We start from the raw sequence: 14,895 nt of genomic DNA, 5'->3' as shown, positions 1-14,895 counted from the left end.
GTATCATGTCATCGGTGAAGAGGGAAAGTTGGACTTCTTCTTTGCCAATTTGAATGCCTTTATTGTATTTTTGTTGTCTGATTGCTGAGGCTAGGACTTCCAGTACTATGTTGAATAGCATTGGTGAGAGTGGACATCCCTGTCTTGTTCCTGATCTAGAGGAGAACACAGGCAACACCCTTTTTGAACTCAGCCACAGTAACTTCTTGCAAGATACATCCACGAAGGCAAAAGAAACAAAAGCAAAAATGAACTATTGGGACTTCATCAAGATAAGAAGCTTTTGCACAGCAAAGGATACAGTCAACAAAACTCAAAGACAACCTACAGAATGGGAGAAGATATTTGCAAATGACCTATCAGATAAAGGGCTAGTTTCCAAGATCTATAAAGAACTTCTTAAACTCAACACCAAAGAAACAAACAATCCAATCATGAAATGGGCAAAAGACATGAAGAGAAATCTCACAGAGGAAGACATAGACATGGCCAACATGCACATGAGAAAATGCTCTGCATCACTTGCCATCAGGGAAATACAAATCAAAACCACAATGAGATACCCCCTCACACCAGTGAGAATGGGGAAAATTAACAAGGCAGGAAACCACAAATGTTGGAGAGGATGCGGAGAAAAGGGAACCCTCTTACACTGTTGGTGGGAATGTGAACTGGTGCAGCCACTCGGGAAAACTGTGTGGAGGTTCCTCAAAGAGTTAAAAATAGACCTGCCCTACGACCCAGCAATCGCACCGTTGGGAATTTACCTCAAAGATACAGATGCAATGAAACGCCGGGACACCTGCACCCCGATGTTTCTAGCAGCAATGTCCACAATAGCCCAACTGTGGAAGGAGCCTCGGTGTCCATCGAAAGATGAATGGATAAAGAAGATGTGGTTTATGTATACAATGGAATATTACTCAGCCATTAGAAATGACAAATACTCACCATTTGCTTCAACGTGGATGGAACTGGAGGGTATTATGCTGAGTGAAGTAAGTCAATCGGAGAAGGATAAACATTATATGTTCTCATTCATTTGGGGAATATAAATAATAGTGAAAGGGAATAGAAGGGAATGGGGAAGAAATGGGTAGGAAATATCAGAAAGGGAGACAGAACATGAAGACTCCTAACTCTGGGAAACGAACTAGGAGTGGTGGAAGGGGAGGAGGGCGGGGGGTGGGGGTGAATGGGTGACGGGCACTGGGTGGGGCACTTGACAGGATGAGCACTGGGTGTTATTCTGTATGTTGATAAATTGAACACCAATAAAAAATAAATTTATTAAAAAAAGAAAATTCCAATATTATTAAGTCATTATAAATTAGACATTTATAAGACATCAGTTTCTTTGGTTTTATTTTACTGAGAACATATTCCTGATATTTTCTATTTTATATCCTGCAGTTTCATTCCAAATTGAAAATCATTCACACTTATGACAAGGACTCTCTCTTTGACCAAACTCCAGCTGAGCTCCCCCGAACCCAACTAGGACCCATCATTGTTCATGTCTATGAGTCCAGTTTTACCAAGAATTGTGTCAAGTCTGTCTAGCCAGAATATTCTAATTTCAATATCAAATTACGTTCCTCTTCCCACCCCTTATCCCTTACAAGAGATGTGATCACCCTGGCCTACCTTCAACAAGAATCCTGTTTGGTGAGTTCAGTAAAAATTACCCTACAAACATAGTAACTTTTTGTTCACTGATTCCCCTTTCAAAACTCCATTACTTGGCTATAAATCCTCACTTTTCCTTTTTGTATTCAAAGTTGAGCCCAATTCCTCTCCCCTACTGCAAAAGCACTTTTCATTAGTCTCTATGCCTATCACAATTGTCCTGAATAAAATAACCCTTGCCATTTAACAGTTTCATGAATAATTTTTCTTCTACATTTGATTGGAACAACAGATACAGCAGAAGTGAAAGTGTGCCAATTATAATCCTAGATCTTAAGAGGCTTTATGCACTCCCACTTTCTTAAAAAAATGTAGCACCATCATGGCAACAAATCCTGCTTAGCCTGCTTGTGATATGTGAGAGATATATGTAGAGGACTGAATGGTCCAAACTGAGTTCATTTTAAATTAACAGAACTGCTCAGACAACTCATAAAGTTGAGAAGAAAAATAAATGGTTATTGTTATTTGTCACTAAGAATTTGTAAATTATTTATATGGAAATATCGTGGGCAGCCTCGGTGGCTCAGTGGTTTATATGTAATTATTGTGCCAAAAATAATTGATACATTTAGCAAGGAAAAATTGTGAGCTGATATTACAATTTGATCTACATCTTTTGGAGTGTGTGACATAAAAGAGTTGTAGTAAACTATATGTAAGTCTCTTTATGGACTGTGGGGTTAGTTTTTCTCAATAAGCCCTTTCATCTTATTTGTATGTTCCCTATACAAAATAATTTCATATATAATGAGTGAGAGATTTTTTTATTTTTCTATTTGTATCTGTTATATTTATCTTCAGCTTTAAAGTATTTTTTGTATATTTTTATTGGAGTTCAATTCACCAACATATAGCACTATACCCAGTGCTCATCCTGTCAAATGCTCCTCTCACGGCTCATCACCCAGTCACTCCATCCCCTTACCCACCTCCCTATCCACTACCCCTTGTTCCTTTCCCAAAATTAGGAGTCTTTCATGTTCTGTCACCCTCACTGATATTTCCCACTATTTTTCTCTCCTTTCCCCCTTTATTCCCTTTCACTAATTCTTTTATAATAAATTTATTTTTTATTGGTGTTCAATTTGCCAACATACAGAATAACACCCAGTGCTAAACACAGTTGTATTGATATAAAGTGCTCATCCCATCAAGTGCCCCCCCAGTGCCCATCACCCGTTCACCCCCACCCCCCGCCCTCCTCCCCTTCCACCACCCCTAGTTTGTTTCCCAGAGTTAGGAGTCTTCATGTTCTGTCTCCCTTTCTGATATTTCCCACACAATTCTCCTCCCTTCCCTTCTATTCCCTTTCACTATTATTTATATTCCCCAAATGAATGACAACATATAATGTTTGTCCTTCTCTGATTGACTTACTTCACTCAGCATAATACCCTCCAGTTCCATCCACGTTGAAGCAAATGGTGGGTATTTGTCATTTCTAATGGCTGAGTAATATTCCATTGTATACATAAACCACATCTTCTTTATCCATTCATCTTTCAATGGACACCGAGGCTCCTTCCACAGTTGGGCTATTGTGGACATTGCTGCTAGAAACATCGGGGTGCAGGTGTCCCGGCGTTTCACCGCCTCTGTATGTTTGGGGTAAATCCCCAGCAGTGCAATTGCTGGGTCGTAGGGCAGGTCTATTTTTAACTCTTTGAGGAACCTCCACACAGCTTTCCCGAGTGGCTGCACCAGTTCACATTCCCACCAACAGTGCAAGCGGGTTCCCCTTTCTCCGCATCCTCTCCAACATTTGTTGTTTCCTGTCTTGTTAACTTTCCCCATTATCACTGGTGTGAGGTGGTATCTCATTGTGGTTTTGACTTGTATTTCCCTGATGGCAAGTGATGCAGAGCATTTTCTCATGTCCGTGTTGGCCATGTCTATGTCTTCCTCTGTGAGATTTCTCTTCATGTCTTTTGCCCATTTCATAATCGGATTGTTTGTTTCTTTGGTGTTGAGTTTCATAAGTTCTTTATAGATCTTGGAAACTAGCCCTTTATCTGATAGGTCATTTGCAATAAAATATCTTCTCCCGGGATCCCTGGGTGGCGCAGCGGTTTAGCGCCTGCCTTTGGCCCAGGGCGCGATCCTGGAGACCCGGGATCGAATCCCACGTCAGGCTCCCGGTGCATGGAGCCTGCTTCTCCCTCTGCCTGTGTCTCTGCCTGTGTCTCTGCCTCTCTCTCTGTGTGACTAACATAAATAAATAAAAATTAAAAAAATATCTTCTCCCATTCTGTAGGTTGTCTTTCAGGTTTGTGGACTGTTTCTTTTGCTGTGCAGAAGACTTTTATCTTGATTAAGTCCCAATAGTTCATTTCTGCTTTTGTTTCCCTTGCCTTCACAGATGTATCTTGCAAGAAATTGCTGTGGCCAACTTCAAAAAGGGTGTTGCCTGTCTTCTCCTCTAGGATTTTGATGGATACTTGTCTCACATTTAGATCTTTCATCGATTTTCAGTTTATCTTCGTGTATGGTGTAAGAGAATGGTCTAGTTTTCTTCTTCTGCACATGGCTGTCCAATTTTCCAGCACCATTTATTGAAGAGACTGTCGTTTTCCCAGTGGATAGTCTTTCCTGCTTTGTCAAATATTATTTGACTATAGAGTTGAAGGCCCATTTTTGAGTTCTTTATTCTGTTCCACAGATCTATATGTCTGTTTTTGTGCCAGTACCATACTGTCTTGATGATCACACCTTTGTAGTACAACTTGAAATCCGACATTGTGATGCCCCCAGCTCTGGTTTTCATTTTCAGTATGCCCCTGGCTATTAGGGGTCTTTTCTGATTCCACACAAATCTTAAGATTATTTGTGGGCAGCCCAGGTGGCTCAGCTGTTTAGCGCTGCCTTCATCCCACGGCACAATCCTTGAGACCCCGGATCTTATCCCACATTAGGCACCCTGAATGGAGCCTGCTTCTCCCTCTGCCTGTGTCTCTGCCTCTGTGTGTGTGTGTGTCTCTCCTGAAAATAAAAATCTTTAAATAAAAAAATTAAGATTAAGATTATTTTTAAATAAAAAATGTTAAGATCAAAAGACTATTTTTTAAATAAAAAAAAAAATTATTTGTTTCAACTCTCTGAAGAACGTCCATGGTATTTTGATAGGGATTGCAGTAAATGTGTAAATTTCCCTGGGTAGCATTGACATTTTCACAATGTTAATTCTTCCAATCCATGAGCATGGAATATTTTTCCGTCTCTTTGTGTCTTCCTCCATTTCTTTGAGAAGTGTTCTGTAGTTTTTAGGGAATAGATCCTTTACCTCTTTGGTTAGGTGTATCCCTAGGTATCTTATGCTTTTGAGTGCAATTGTAAATGGGATTGACTCTTTAATTTCTCTTTATTCATCTCATTGTTAGTGTATAGAAATGTCGCTGGTTTTGGGGCATTGATTTTGTACCCTGTCACACTGCTGGATTGTTGTATGAGTTCTAACAATCTTGGGGTGGAGTCTTTTGGGTATTCTACCTACAGTATCATGTCATCTGTGAAGAGGGAGAGTTTGCTTCCTCTTTGCCAATTTCAATGCCTTTTATTTCTTTTTGTTTTCTGATTGCTGAGGCTAGGACTTCTAGTCCTATGTTGAATAGCAGTGGTGAGAGTAGACATCCCAGTCGTGTTCCTAATCTTAGGGGAAAGGTTCCCAGTGTTTCCCCATTGACAATGATATTTGCTGTGGGCTTTTCGTAGTTGGCTTTTAAGATGCTGAGGAATGTTCCCTCTATCCTTACACTCTGAAGAGTTTTGATCAGGAATGGATGCTGTATTTAGCCAAATGCTTTCTCTGCATCTACTGAGAGGATCATATGGTTCTTTTTTTTCTCTGGTTATGATCTATCATGTCAATTGCTTTACTAGTGTTGAACCAGCCTTGTATCCCGGGGATAAATCCCACTTGGTCATGGTGAATAATCTTTTTAATGTACTGTTGGATTCTATTGGGTAGTATTTTTTTGGAAATTTTTGCATCTGTGTTCCTCAGGCTTATTGGTCTATAATTCTCCTTTTTGGTGGGGTCTTTGTCTGGTTTTGGAATTAACTTGATGCTGGCCTGTGTTTCCTGGTGGCTCCGCTGCGTCCCAGGTGCAGGGTAACACAAGGAGAAATAACCACACTGATGGCAGCCAGCTCTCCATCTCTGGAGTCATCTCCAGCAATAACTATCACAGTCTCCCAGTCCACACTGACCTGGATGCTCTGGGGGCGGGGGGTGTTGATCTGCACAGCTTGGGGGCAGGAGCGTCCTCGCTCTCCTCTGCCCTCCCCGCATCCGCCTGTCCTGAGGGAGTGCAGGATCCTGACCTGTGTCTACTGGGGCCCTGGGATCCAGGGCCTGCGCTACTGGAATCAGTCTCCTGAGCCACTGCTCCCAAAGGCAGCAGGGCCCAGGCCCCTCTGTCCAGAGATGCCGCCTGAGCTTCTCCAGAGGGCTCACCTGGCTTGCACTCCAGCCTAAAGTATATTTTTAACAAAACTGTATGCAGTATTCTTATCATAGTACTAAGTCTATTCTACCTCTCCCTTTTCATGTGGAAATTCATCATTTGGACATCGATCCTATATCTTCTTATATTTTTTTATCTACTTTCCTGTACAAAAGTACTCACAGCCACACTTTTCTAACAATCCTCTGTGAGTTACTTTCCCTTAGAATTAAAAACTGTATATTGTTATTGGAATTACATTGTTTCTTTTGTTTGGTTTTAAATTGTTAGATATTTTTCATGAAACTGCACAACATAATTCACTTTCATATTTGAGAGTCATACAGTTTTCAGTTGTATTGATATAAAGTAGTTCAATTAAACATTTATTATTAAGCATTAACTTTGTCATAGTTATTGTTTGCATAGCAAATCACCCTGAAAATTCTTAACATACCCCTAAATTCAAAGGAAAAAGTCATCAGAACCAAATTGGCACTTGAAAAGCAACTATAGCTTCAGTTCTGGATAGATCAGTAATCACCAAAAATTTTTAGTTTAGGTGTCACCTATTATTTAGCCTTATTTTTTAAATCCCTGTAGACTTTTTCCTGGGATTATTTTACTTCTATTTCTCACATTGTTATTGATAGTTGAAGTTCATTTTTCTTCTCTTTTCCACGGGACATTTATGCGCTGGACTTTGATCCTATTTCCATAGAAATATTTTCATCCTTTTTCCTGTCCAAAAAGCCTCAACTTCATATGATCTGAATTATCCCTCGTGAGTAGCTTTCCCTTAAAACCCAGGGGGTTAGTTCTATGAGTTCAAATATAAATGTAAAATTACTACATTTTGATGATTATGAAATAATATATAATCATGTAGATAATTAAAAAATAAAATAATCCACCAAATATTATTAGTGTTATTTGAATAATGATAATAATAATAATTGTTATTTAATACTATGAGTAGTGTGACCAAGATGGTGGAAAGACAGTCCTAGGCTCTCTTTCCCCCATGAAACCATAGACTTAACATTATATGACATAATTGCCTTTATGAGAAATCTAGAAACCAGTTAGGAGATTGCAACAGTCTATGCAAGTGCAAAGCCTGGAAGAACCAGATCAGAGCAAATAAGCTTATTGCATTTATTTGCCAGAGCCCCTCTTTCTAGCCAGTAAAGCACAGTATGACTAGGAAAAACCTCCCAACTCATGACTTATTCCTAAAGAGGGAGAGAAGAAAGTAAAACATGCATGCAAAATCTTGACTTTTGGGGGGAGGGGTCTTCCAGAGTAATTAGTTTCAGTCTCACCTGATTTGGCCCATGAACAGAAATTGACATTTTTAGGATACCTGTGGGCTACTGAGAAGAAAAAAGAAGGTAGCTCTTTTCTCCATAACCAGAAAGATTGACTTACCACAGAAAATAACAAAAGGGACAAGATATTTAGGCTTCTGTGAAAAAAAAAATAAGGGCAAACACTTTAACCTGAGGATTGTGTACACATGCCCACAAAAGAAACATCCCTAGAAAAGGTTTGAGAAGTCCCTAGGATCTCTAACTGGGGTGATTGGTGAAACTTGTTCCTTGTATAAAGCCAGTCAATAAAAACTGGCAGATGTGGCTTTTTTTTCAAATGCCCAAAGTTCAAGAATATTACAAGGCATACAGAAACAAAAACAGAGGAACATGTACCAAAATAACAAAATAAATCATTAAAAATCAATTTAAAACACATGTAAATTGATTAACCTGACAAAGAATTCAAAATAACCATATCAAATATGCTCAATGAGCTAAAGAAATAATATAGACAACTAAAGAAAATAAGGAAAACAATGAATGAGTAAAATGAGACTATCAACAAAGTGATAAATAATATTGAGAAGCAGATATAGATTCTGAAGCTGATGAATATAGTAACTGAATTGAAAAACTCATCAGAAAAAAAAAAAAGAAAAACTCATCAGAAGGTTTCAATGGCAGATGTGATCAAGTAGAAGAAAGGATTAGCAAAGTTAACAATAGGTCATTTAAAATTACTGAGGGAAGGACGCCTGGGGGGCTCAGCGGTTTAGCACCTGCCTTCGGCCCAGGGCATGATCCTGGAGGCCTGGGATCAAGTCCTGCTTCTCCCTCTGCCTATGTCCCTGCCAATCATTCTTTTTTTTTTTTTTTCCATGCTTTCCCCTAAAAGCTTTATGGTTTCATGTTTTATGTTTAGGTCTTTTTTTTTTTCATTTATTTTTTTTATTATTATTTTTTAATTTATTTTTTATTGGTGTTCAATTTACTAACATACAAAATAACCCCCAGTGCCCGTCACCCATTCACTCCCACCCCCCGCCCTTCTCCCCTTCCACACCCCTAGTTCGTTTCCCAGAGTTAGCAGTCTTTACGTTCTGTCTCCCTTTATGATATTTCCCACACATTTCTTCTCCTTTCCCTTCTATTCCCTTTCACTATTATTTATATTCCCCAAATGAATGAGAACATATAATGTTTGTCCTTCACCGACTGACTTACTTCACTCAGCATAATACCCTCCAGTTCCATCCACATTGAAGCAAATGGTGGGTATTTGTCATTTCTAATAGCTGAGTAATATTCCATTGTATACATAAACCACATCTTCTTTATCCATTCATCTTTCGTTGGACACCGAGGCTCCTTCCACAGTTTGGCTATCGTGGCCATTGCTGCTATAAACATCGGGGTGCAGGTGTCCCGGCGTTTCATTGCATTTGTATCTTTGGGGTAAATCCCCAACAGTGCAATTGCTGGGTCGTAGGGCAGGTCTATTTTTAACTCTTTCAGGAACCTCCACACAGTTGTCCAGAGTGGCTGCACCAGTTCACATTCCCACCAACAGTGTAAGAGGGTTCCCTTTTCTCCGCATCCTCTCCAACATTTGTTGTTTCCTGCCTTGTTAATTTTCCCCATTCTCACTGGTGTGAGGTGGTATCTCATTGTGGTTTTGATTTGTATTTCCCTGATGGCAAGTGATGCAGAGCATTTTCTCATGTGCTTGTTGGCCATGTCTGTGTCTTCCTCTGTGAGATTTCTGTTCATGTCTTTTGCCCATTTCATGATTGGATTGTTTGTTTCTTTGGTGTTGAGTTTAATAAGTTCTTTATAGATCTTGGAAACTAGCCCTTTATCTGATATGTCATTTGCAAATATCTTCTCCCATTCTGTAGGTTGTCTTTGAGTTTTGTTGACTGTATCCTTTGCTGTGTAAAAGCTTCTTATCTTGATGAAGTCCCAATAGTTCATTTTTGCTTTTGTTTCTTTTGCCTTCGTGGATGTATCTTGCAAGAAGTTACTATGGCCGAGTTCAAAAAGGGTGTTGCCTGTGTTCTTCTCTAGGATTTTGATGGAATCTTGTCTCACATTTAGATCTTTCATCCATTTTGAGTTTATCTTTGTGTATGGTGAAAGAGAGTGGTCTAGTTTCATTCTTCTGCATGTGGATGTCCAATTTTCCCAGCACCATTTATTGAAGAGACTGTCTTTCTTCCAATGGATAGTCTTTCCTCCTTTATCAAATATTAGTTGACCATAAAGTTCAGGGTCCACTTCTGGGTTCTCTATTCTGTTCCATTGATCTATGTGTCTGTTTTTGTGCCAGTACCACATTGTCTTGATGACCACAGCTTTGTAGTACAACCTGAAATCTGGCATTGTGATGCCCCCAGATATGGTTTTCTTTTTAAAAATTCCCCTGGCTATTCGCGGTCTTTTCTGATTCCACAAAAATCTTAAAATAATTTGTTCTAACTCTCTGAAGAAAGTCCATGGTATTTTTTTTTTATTTATTTTTTTTATTGGTGTTCAATTTACTAACATACAGAATAATACCCAGTGCCCGTCACCCATTCACTCCCACCCCCCGCCCTCCTCCCCTTCTACCACCCCTAGTTCGTTTCCCAGAGTTAGCAGTCTTTACGTTCTGTCTCCCTTTCTGATATTTCCCACACATTTCTTCTCCCTTCCCTTATTTTCCCTTTCACTATTATTTATATTCCCCAAATGAATGAGAACATATAATGTTTGTCCTTCTCCGACTGACTTACTTCACTCAGCATAATACCCTCCAGTTCCATCCACGTTGAAGCAAATGGTGGGTATTTGTCATTTCTAATAGCTGAGTAATATTCCATTGTATACATAAACCACATCTTCTTTATCCATTCATCTTTCGTTGGACACCGAGGCTCCTTCCACAGTTTGGCTATCGTGGCCATTGCTGCTAGAAACATCGGGGTGCAGGTGTCCCGGCGTTTCATTGCATTTGTATCTTTGGGGTAAATCCCCAACAGTGCAATTGCTGGGTCGTAGGGCAGGTATATTTTTAACTGTTTGAGGAACCTCCACACAGTTTTCCAGAGTGGCTGCACCAGTTCACATTCCCACCAACAGTGTAAGAGGGTTCCCTTTTCTCCGCATCCTCTCCAACATTTGTTGTTTCCTGCCTTGTTAATTTTCCCCATTCTCACTGGTGTGAGGTGGTATCTCATTGTAGTTTTGATTTGTATTTCCCTGATGGCAAGTGATGCAGAGCATTTTCTCACATGCATGTTGGCCATGTCTATGTCTTCCTCTGTGAGATTTCTGTTCATGTCTTTTGCCCATTTCATGATTGGATTGTTTGTTTCTTTGGTGTTGAGTTTAATAAGTTCTTTATAGATCTTGGAAACTAGCCCTTTATCTGATATGTCATTTGCAAATATCTTCTCCCATTCTGTAGGTTGTCTTTGAGTTTTGTTGACTGTATCCTTTGCTGTGCAAAAGCTTCTTATCTTGATGAAGTCCCAATAGTTCATTTTTGCTTTTGTTTCTTTTGCCTTTGTGGATGTATCTTGCAAGAAGTTACTATGGCCGAGTTCAAAAAGGGTGTTGCCTGTGTTCTTCTCTAGGATTTTGATGGAATCTTGTCTCACATTTAGATCTTTCATCCATTTTGAGTTTATCTTTGTGTATGGTGAAAGAGAGTGGTCTAGTTTCATTCTTCTGCATGTGGATGTCCAATTTTCCCAGCACCATTTATTGAAGAGACTGTCTTTCTTCCAATGGATAGTCTTTCCTCCTTTATCGAATATTAGTTGCCCATAAAGTTCAGGGTCCACTTCTGGATTCTCTATTCTGTTCCACTGATCTATGTGTCTGTTTTTGTGCCAGTACCACACTGTCTTGATGACCACAGCTTTGTAGTACAACCTGAAATCTGGCATTGTGATGCCCCCAGATATGGTTTTCTTTTTTAAAATTCCCCTGGCTATTCGGGGTCTTTTCTGATTCCACACAAATCTTAAAATAATTTGTTCTAACTCTCTGAAGAAAGTCCATGGTATTTTGATAGGGATTGCATTAAACGTGTATATTGCCCTGGGTAACATTGACATTTTCACAATATTAATTCTGCCAATCCATGAGCATGGAATATTTTTCCATCTCTTTGTGTCTTCCTCAATTTCTTTCAGAAGTGTTCTATAGTTTTGAGGGTATAGATCCTTTACATCTTTGGTGAGGTTTATTCCTAGGTATCTTATGCTTTTGGGTGCAATTGTAAATGGGATTGACTCCTTAATTTGTCTTTCTTCAGTCTCATTGTTAGTGTATAGAAATGCCACTGACTTCTGGGCATTGATTTTGTATCCTGCCACGCTACCGAATTGCTGTATGAGTTCTAGCAATCTTGGGGTGGAGACTTTTGGGTTTTCTATGTAGAGTATCATGTCATCGGCGAAGAGGGAGAGTTTGACTTCTTCTTTGCCAATTTGAATGCCTTTAATGTCTTTTTGTTGTCTGATTGCTGAGGCTAGGACTTCCAGTACTATGTTGAACAGCAGTGGTGAGAGTGGACATCCCTGTCTTGTTCCTGATCTTAGGGGAAAGGCTCCCAGTGCTTCCCCATTGAGAATGATATTTGCTGTGGGCTTTTCATAGATGGCTTTTAAGATGTCGAGGAATGTTCCCTCTATCCCTACACTCTGAAGAGTTTTAATCAGGAATGGATGCTGTATTTTGTCAAATGCTTTCTCTGCATCCAATGAGAGGATCATATGGTTCTTGGTTTTTCTCTTGCTGATATGATGAATCACATTGATTGTTTTACGGGTGTTGAACCAGCCTTGTGTCCCAGGGATAAATCCTACTTGGTCACGGTGAATAATTTTCTTAATGTACTGTTGGATCCTATTGGCCAGTATCTTGTTGAGAATTTTTGCATCCATGTTCATCAGGGATATTGGTCTGTAATTCTCCTTTTTGGCGGGGTCTTTGTCTGGCTTTGGAATTAAGGTGATGCTGGCTTCATAGAACGAATTTGGAAGTACTCCATCTCTTTCTATCTTTCCAAACAGCTTTAGGAGAATAGGTATGATTTCTTCTTTAAACGTTTGATAAAATTCTCCTGGGAAGCCATCTGGCCCTGGACTCTTGTGTCTTGGGAGGTTTTTGATGACTGCTTCAATTTCCTCCCTGGTTATTGGCCTGTTCAGGTTTTCTATTTCTTCCTGTTCCAGTTTTGGTAGTTTGTGGCTTTCCAGGAATGCGTCCATTTCTTCTAGATTGCCTAATTTATTGGCGTATAGCTGTTCATATTATGTTTTTAAAATCGTTTGTATTTCCTTGGTGTTGGTAGTGATCTCTCCTTTCTCATTCATGATTTTATTAATTTGAGTCTTCTCTCTCTTCTTTTTAATAAGGCTGGCTAATGGCTTATCTATCTTATTAATTCTTTCAAAGAACCAACTCCTGGTTCTGTTGATCTGTTCCACAGTTCTTCTGGTCTCGATTTCGTTGAGTTCTGCTCGAATCTTTATTAACTCCCTTCTTCTCTTGGGTGTAGGATCTATTTGCTGTTTTTTCTCTAGCTCCTTTATGTGTAAGGTTAGCTTTTGTATTTGAGTTCTTTCCAGTTTTTGAATGGATGCTTGTATTGCGATGTATTTCCCCCTCAGGACTGCTTTTGCTGCATCCCAAAGATTTTGAACGGTTGTATCTTCATTCTCATTAGTTTCCATGAATCTTTTTAATTCTTCCTTAATTTCCTGGTTGACCCTTTTATCTTTTAGCAGGATGGTCCTTAACCTCCACGTGTTTGAGGTCCTTCCAAACTTCTTGTTGTGATTTAGTTCTAATTTCAAGGCATTATGGTCCGAGAATATGCAGGGGACAATCCCAATCTTTTGGTATCGGTTCAGACCCGATTTGTGACCCAATATGTGGTCTATTCTGGAGAAAGTTCCATGTGCGCTTGAGAAGAATGTGTATTCAGTTGAGTTTGGATGTAAAGTTCTGTAGATATCTGTGAAATCCATCTGGTCCAGTGTATCATTTAAAGCTCTCGTTTCTTTGGAGATGTTTTGCTTAGAAGACCTATCGAGTATAGAAAGAGCTAGATTGAAGTCACCAAGTATAAGTGTATTATTATCTAAGTATTTCTTCACTTTGGTTAATAATTGATTTATATATTTGGCAGCTCCCACATTCGGAGCATATATATTGAGGATTGTTAAGTCCTCTTGTTGAATAGATCCTTTAAGTATGATATAGTGTCCCTCTTCATCTCTCACTACAGTCTTTGGGGTAAATTTTAGTTTATCTGATATAAGGATGGCTACCCCTGCTTTCTTTTGAGGACCATTCGAATGGTAAATGGTTCTCCAACCTTTTATTTTCAGGCTGTAGGTGTCCTTCTGTCTAAAATGAGTCTCTTGTAGACAGCAAATAGATGGGTCCTGCTTTTTTATCCAGTCTGAAACCCTGCGCCTTTGATGGGGTCATTAAGCCCGTTCACATTCAGAGTTACTATTGAGAGATATGAGTTTAGTGTCATCATGATATCTATTCAGTCTTTGTTTTTGTGGACTGTTCCACTGAACTTCTTCTTAAAGGGGAATTTTAAGAGGCCCCCTTAAAATTTCTTGCAGAGCTGGTTTGGAGGTCACATATTCTTTTAGTTGCTGCCTGTCTTGGAAGCTCTTTATCTCTCCTTCCATTTTGAATGAGAGCCTTGCTGGATAAAGTATTCTTGGTTGCATGTTCTTCTCCTTTAGGACCCTGAATATATCCTGCCAGCCCTTTCTGGCCTGCCAGGTCTCTGTGGAGAGGTCTGCTGTTACCCTAATACTCCTCCCCATAAAAGTCAGGGATTTCTTGTCTCTTGCTGCTTTAAGGATCTTCTCCTTATCTTTGGAATTTGCAAGCTTCACAATTAAATGTCGAGGTGTTGAACGGTTTTTATTGATTTTAGGGGGGGATCTCTCTATTTCCTGGATCTGAATGCCTGTTTCCCTTCCCAGATTAGGAAAGTTTTCAGCTAGAATTTGTTCAAATACATATTCTGGCCCTCTGTCCCTTTCGGCGCCCTCGGGAACCCCAATTAAACGTAGGTTTTTCTTCCTCAGGCTGTCGTTTATTTCCCTTAATCTATCTTCATGGTCTTTTAATTGTTTGTCTCTTTTTTCCTCAGTTTCCCTCTTTGCTATCAACTTGTCTTCTATGTCACTCACTCGTTCTTCCACCTCGTTAACCCTCGTCGTTAGGACTTCTAGTTTGGATTGCATCTCATTCAATTGATTTTTAATTTCTGCCTGATTAGCTCTGAATTCTGCAGTCATGAAGTCTCTTGAGTCCTTTATACTTTTTTCTAGAGCCACCAGTAGCTGTATAATAGTGCTTCTGAATTGGCTTTCTGACATTGAATTGTAATCCAGATTTTGTAACTCTGTGGGAGAGAG

Source organism: Canis lupus, chromosome X (assembly GCF_011100685.1).
Source record: "Canis lupus familiaris isolate Mischka breed German Shepherd chromosome X, alternate assembly UU_Cfam_GSD_1.0, whole genome shotgun sequence".
In the NCBI taxonomy this organism is placed as follows: Eukaryota; Metazoa; Chordata; class Mammalia; order Carnivora; family Canidae; genus Canis; species Canis lupus.
The sequence above is the reverse complement of the archived record's forward strand: the minus strand, read 5'-3'. Positions refer to the sequence as shown.